Source organism: Tasmannia lanceolata, unplaced genomic scaffold (genome assembly GCF_043159265.1).
Source record: "Tasmannia lanceolata isolate RefF3 unplaced genomic scaffold, GAP_Taslan_0.1 ptg000037l, whole genome shotgun sequence".
Lineage (NCBI taxonomy): Eukaryota > Viridiplantae > Streptophyta > Magnoliopsida > Canellales > Winteraceae > Tasmannia > Tasmannia lanceolata.
This window is the reverse complement of record NW_027518714.1, coordinates 63,539,869-63,545,814: the sequence shown is the minus strand read 5'-3', so window position 1 is coordinate 63,545,814 and position 5,946 is coordinate 63,539,869.

The window sequence follows — 5,946 nt, the reverse complement described above, 5'->3', positions numbered from 1 at the left end:
GGACTTTTATTTTTATACGGGAGATTTTTTATGGTGTGTGTGCGCGCGTGAAGTCCAGTATCTTTTCAGAGTTTACAGTATGTAGGGCCCACTTCAAAGGATGATCCAAACCTTTCATTTGTTGGTCCACAACGTATATAGGCTCAGAGTCAGTTAACGTTGTTGTGGCCCAACAAATGATCGGTTAGGATCAACTTTTGAGGCAAAATGTGGGCCCCTCACAGCAATCATTTTCAGAAAAAGACAGCAAAAAGGGGGTCGTATATAACAAATTTCATTTCATGGGTTGTAATTGTTAGCACTGGTGTCTCAAAGGAAAGGTAAAGTGTGTTTCTCTTTTTGGCGGTTATTTTGGGAGATACGGTTTAAACTTTAAAGCGGTGAAGGGAGCAATCTAGAAAATCCTCCTCTTTTAAATTGTGAGAAAGTTGAGGTTTAGTTCTCGAATTTTGCCTTTTCGCAGTGCCTGCTCTAAAACCTCAACTCTATACCAATGGCAACGGGATGCCTGTTCCTTCCGTCAACGAGATGTTCGTCTTGGCCCGTGATGGCATCGAATTGGAAATCGACAAGATTCCTGGGTCTCTCTCTCTCTCTCTCGGGTTTCTTCCTTTAGGTCTCTCTGATTATACACAACGGTTATTGCCCTTCTCCAACCCGGCATTACGGCTCAATGATCTTTAATAATCACTAAAGCAACTTATGTTCTATTGCAATCACTCCTTGTTCTCTCAATCATCACATCCTCCTTGTTCCTCACCTCTTGGTTGAAGAAATGTTTTCCTCCCATGTTTATTATGTTTAGTCTTTTTTGCAATTTGAATAATGGAACGGAAGATTTTTTATTTTTTTTTTTCCTACATGCTTGCTGTATTAGCCAGGGCCTAGGCTGATACCTGGATTTCTCAAGTTCCCATCTCATGAATTGCATGACCATACAATCAATATTGAACGGCCTTGAGATTTGGTGCTCACCTGCTCTGATTTTTGGCAGGTGATGTCATGTGCTAGTCCTCGCATCTTATAATTGCTCAATCTCTATCTGTTGAGTTTCATGCACTACAAACCTTCTTAATACTTGTTTCAGTTGTTAAAACCATATATGTTATTGGTGAAACCTGATCTCAGTCTAATCTAGAAAGTACTCTACACTTTAAGGTATTTTTATACTGGGGTAATTTTGTACTTTCATGAATTAGGGTTTTTCCCTTTAGTATAACTGTAACGACCCGATTCCCGTGACCGGATCGCTACAAGCAAACACCAGTCAAAATACTCACAATATTTTTTTTTTTAAACAACCATCTATGAAATTTAAATAACTGTCATTCTTATTCCATAACTAAAATGTTCCTTACAATAACATCGACATTTCAATAACATGTTCTACTAAATAAAATCCAAACTAGAAATTTCTTAAATAAAACCGAGACGTCGACGAAGGTATCGTCATTTCAATTATTTCTCCCATCGCTCTATGCTCCTAAACGTCCTCGTGCGCAAACGCACCCTCGTGGGCATCCTCTAATCCTGGGGAGAAAACAACGTCAAGCAGAGTGATAGTAACCTGGCAGGTATGATAGTTCAATCTAAACAACAGATCAAGATCCATATTTATTTATTAATTCAAATAAACTGAACAAATACTTTTCCAACATGATAATTTATAGAGATTTTCTAAACCAGAATAAGAGAATTCATTTTAAAGAAATACAACTACTTGCAAATTTAAATATAAGAAGATCATTTTTAAAGTGAACAACTTACTGAGAACTGAACGAGAATAATCAACTAACAACCAGAATAATTACAAATCCGTTACGTTCTCATTATAACGATTTAATTTAATTCCCAGGGCACTCCAGCTCCCACTAGCTTGTTGCCCTTGCCAACACGGTCGATTCTGCGGGGACTTATTACGATAGATCATACCGCCTCGGGACTCTTGGTCTCCGTAGGATTCCGACATCAACTTGGAGTTGCGCGGTTCTCCCAAGTTGTATACCTTTGTTTACGGGGATAGCTCAATGGCTTCCCATCACCCTTTCCCATTTCTTCTTTGGGTATTTCTTAAGTGTACATACGGCTTCCACGTTATTTCATATGGTTAAAAAGAAATACAATTTAAACTGAATATTTTTATCAGAATTCAGAATCCATTTCAACATATAATATAAAAGACATAATTTCATTTATTTATAGAATAAAAGCCATACGAGCAAAGTTAGGTATCACCTGCCTTTTCCAACTGACGGTGTGAGGAAGTTTTTAAGAGACAAATCCGAAGTCTCTAGAAATTAATGAAAAAGACGCCCTGCATAAATTTCATATCAACAACGTTAACCATTTTCTTCCTACTACTATGTTTGTCTTTCAAAGTTAATTACGTCTTACTCGGGTGTTAGAATTTTTTTATTTATTTACATATCTACATATATATATATATATATATATATATATCTCAGTTTATTTATGCAATGAGTACTTAATTAATTTAAGGCATTGATGACCGGATATATATATATTTCACCATATTTTATCCTTTGTTCCCATCTTTATTAGGTTGTAGGTTCTAACAACTTTTGGGTTTACTTATGTTTCAGGTTTCTCTTTCTCAAAGAGGATGTGAAGGTGGCTACTGGTCTTATAAAAATCCCAAGGCAGGGGTCGGCCACTCGAGGGGAGGAGCGAATGGTGGTGTCCGGCTTTACATGTGTCTAGATATATTACTATTTCAACGGGCTTATGTTTGAATGGGAAAGTTGTAAACATAAATTCTTGTATGTCAAAAGGGAAAGTTAGTGTACTCATAAAGCCTAGGGGTGTAAAAATATAAACACCCTTAATTTGAGTATGTCTCCCCATTTATGTAAATATTTATTTTTATTTTTATTTTATTTTTTATTTATTTTCTAGAGACCAATGCTACAAAACCATCCGCAGATGAACAATTTCGTGTGACCGCAACAGATTCTATCTTATTCATTTATTTCACTCGAAGTGGCTGCATGTCCGTGAACCGTTCGGCCTTCAATTCCTTCTATGATGGTTCACAGTATAACCTAATAAATAATCCACCTCCCCTGTTTCTACCCGAGCCACTCCCCTTAGTGGTAAAACGTGCAACCATTAATACACTAGAAGGGGTGCAAAAAGGGAATAAAAAGGGGTCAAAATTTACATTCTCTTTTATATTGTTCTTTCCCTTATACCCATTTCATCTCCTCATCTCAAATTCCAGTTCTTTTCAAAGGGAGTTTGGCATGGAGAGTTTTGGAGTAAGATGGATCGGTTGGGGTTTTGATGGGCTGAAATAATTTTCCCCTTTCTTTTCTTTTTCCCTTCTCTCTTTTTTTTTCTTTTGGTTCAAGAGCATGGATGTGTGGATTGATGGTGGTATTCCATTGGGGTTTCATGGTTGCCAAGAACTTAAATGGGTTATTATAATTTGGGTTTACATCAATTGAAACAATAACAAGGAAGGAAAGAATCACAGTTGATGGTACCTACTTGTGAATTCGAAGGTGAGTCTCAATCCCTCTCCTTCTTCTTCTTGGTTTGCTCCCAAACTCTCACGCCTCTTCTCTTTTTCTCTCTCGTCCAACTCTCTCTCTTTTTGGGCGGTCTAAAAATGGGTAGCAAAACCCATATGTTGGGTTTTTTTTTTTTAAAAACCCACAATAAATTTCTAAATCTTGTTTCCATTTTCCCATATTTTTTCTTTATTTGGTGTGGCTCTATTAGGAAGTGTTTAAGTTGAGATAAATATATTTGGAAGTAAATCCTTCAATTACATTAGATTATCTTATCAATCCTAGGTTTACTTAAATTAGGTTTCTTAGTGAGCAATTGATGCCTTAAGGCTACACTTAATGGCTAAAATTATGGATTTACAAGAATTTATCTAATAATATAATTAGACTACTAAATTTGATCTTGAGGATTTTAAATTTGAGTGTTCATATCACGGACATACTAATTTATTGAAATAAGGGTGTCTTTATTTATATATCCTACTGTTTTAGTAGGGTTTCAATACCAATACAATACTAGGTAAATTCGTGGTCGTTACATTCTATCCCCCTTAAATGAATTTCGTCCTCGAAATTCCTACGCCAATAACCTAGATATCATAGTGTCTAAGCATCAAAATGGAGTGGAAATAATGGTACATACCTACCTCTCAATCACTACCACTGTCGTAATCGTCGTCCTCATATACATCTAGTACATTACCGAAGGCTGACAATCTGCGACGTTTGCTAGTGACTTCATCTTCCGAATGTAGGGGCGTATGATCGCCGAATGAGTAAGATGATATGTTGATGATGTCTTGTTCGATATGAGCAGGTTCCTCTTCAGGATCTTCCTCTGGGTCCTCCTCTTCTGAATCCTCTTCTTCAGGTTCATCTTCTTCTGGGTTTTCTTCTTCAGGCTCCTCTTCTTCCGGGTCTTCCTCTTCTTCAGGTTCATCTTCTTCTGGGTTTTCTTCTTCAGGCTCCTCTTCTTCCGGGTCTTCCTTTTCTTCTGGTTTTTGTTCTTCCAGTTCTTCCTCGGAGTCAGAGGAAATCTCAATAAATTCTAACTCATTTTTTGCAATCCTTTCATTCCTTGCTATTTCTTCCAATTCCTGATTTCTTCGCCTTTTCCCAGAGTCTTGGTTTCAACATACATTTCCTGGCTGTTAGTTTGGTACGTGCCATCCTGAAATTTCAAGAATTTTATAACAATAGTATCAGAGATCCCAGCATACAATCACAATATCACCATATGCAAGGGAAAAATCTTCACAATTCCATCAATATTTTTGTCGATAAGATCTTAATGCATTTCCATTCTCCAAAATCATCAACTTTCATACATATTCATTCATCATGATCATCATCTTGAAATCACTAACTAAAATCAATCACAAAAATTTTCTTTATGATTCATCACATAGAACTTTCTTGTCAAGGTTTGCTTTATAGTATGGTGACAGTTATTGATATCTTGATAATCAGAATCTCGACACATGATAATTTAAGATCATCTCCTTTACTCTGTAAGTCCTAATTTTGATTAGAAATCAACATCTTGTGAAATCCATCAAACCTTCGATCTCCTCGAGTTATTCTCAAAATTTTCCCTTTTAGGCGATCTAAGGCGCAACAGGTTTTAACTATTTCTTCCGAGATCGATAAAATCACCTCTAGGCTCCTTAACTCTGTAGATCGTATGCTTTTACTGATCCCAATTTCTGACATACCTACACTGCCTCTTAAACGCTACTAACCTTCTATTCTAAGCAGACATTTTACTCCTATGATTTCCCTTGTTTCCCATAATCCATACCTTTAATGAAATTTCTAAACCAATTATAACTTTAGATAGTAACCAACATGATAAATAAAAATAAAAATAATAATTTATAAATAAGTTTTCTGACCTTCTGTTGCCCCATCCTGTACCTCGTTGTCATCGTTGATTAGGGCGAAGAAACGCTTCTCAGTTCCTGGCTGTGCGTTCTTATCTTGGGTCAAAGGGCGGTACTGATTTCTTCTTCCCTGGTTCTGTTGATTTGTTTGCACAGGTTGATATTGTGGCGGAGGTGGGCGGTTTTGGATGTAGGCTGGTGCCTTAGAGCAATCCCTTCTTCTGTGGTTAGGGTCTCCGCAGTTAAAACATACTGCCATGGTTCTCCAGCATTGCCCAGCGTGGATCTTTCCACAGTGGGGGCACAAGTTCTTTGATGGTGGACCACTATCCGTTCTCGGCTTTTTGGGTGGAGGTTGTTGGCTTCTGCTAGCAATCGACTAAGATCTAGCTACTTGCATAGATTTTTCGCAGTCTTCTGCCACCTCTGCCTTCTCGCATGCCTCGGCCATCGTCCGTGATCCAAGGTTAATAATACTCGCCCTGATGGAAGGGCGAAGGCCGTTAATAAATTTTCGGACTCTGTCAGAT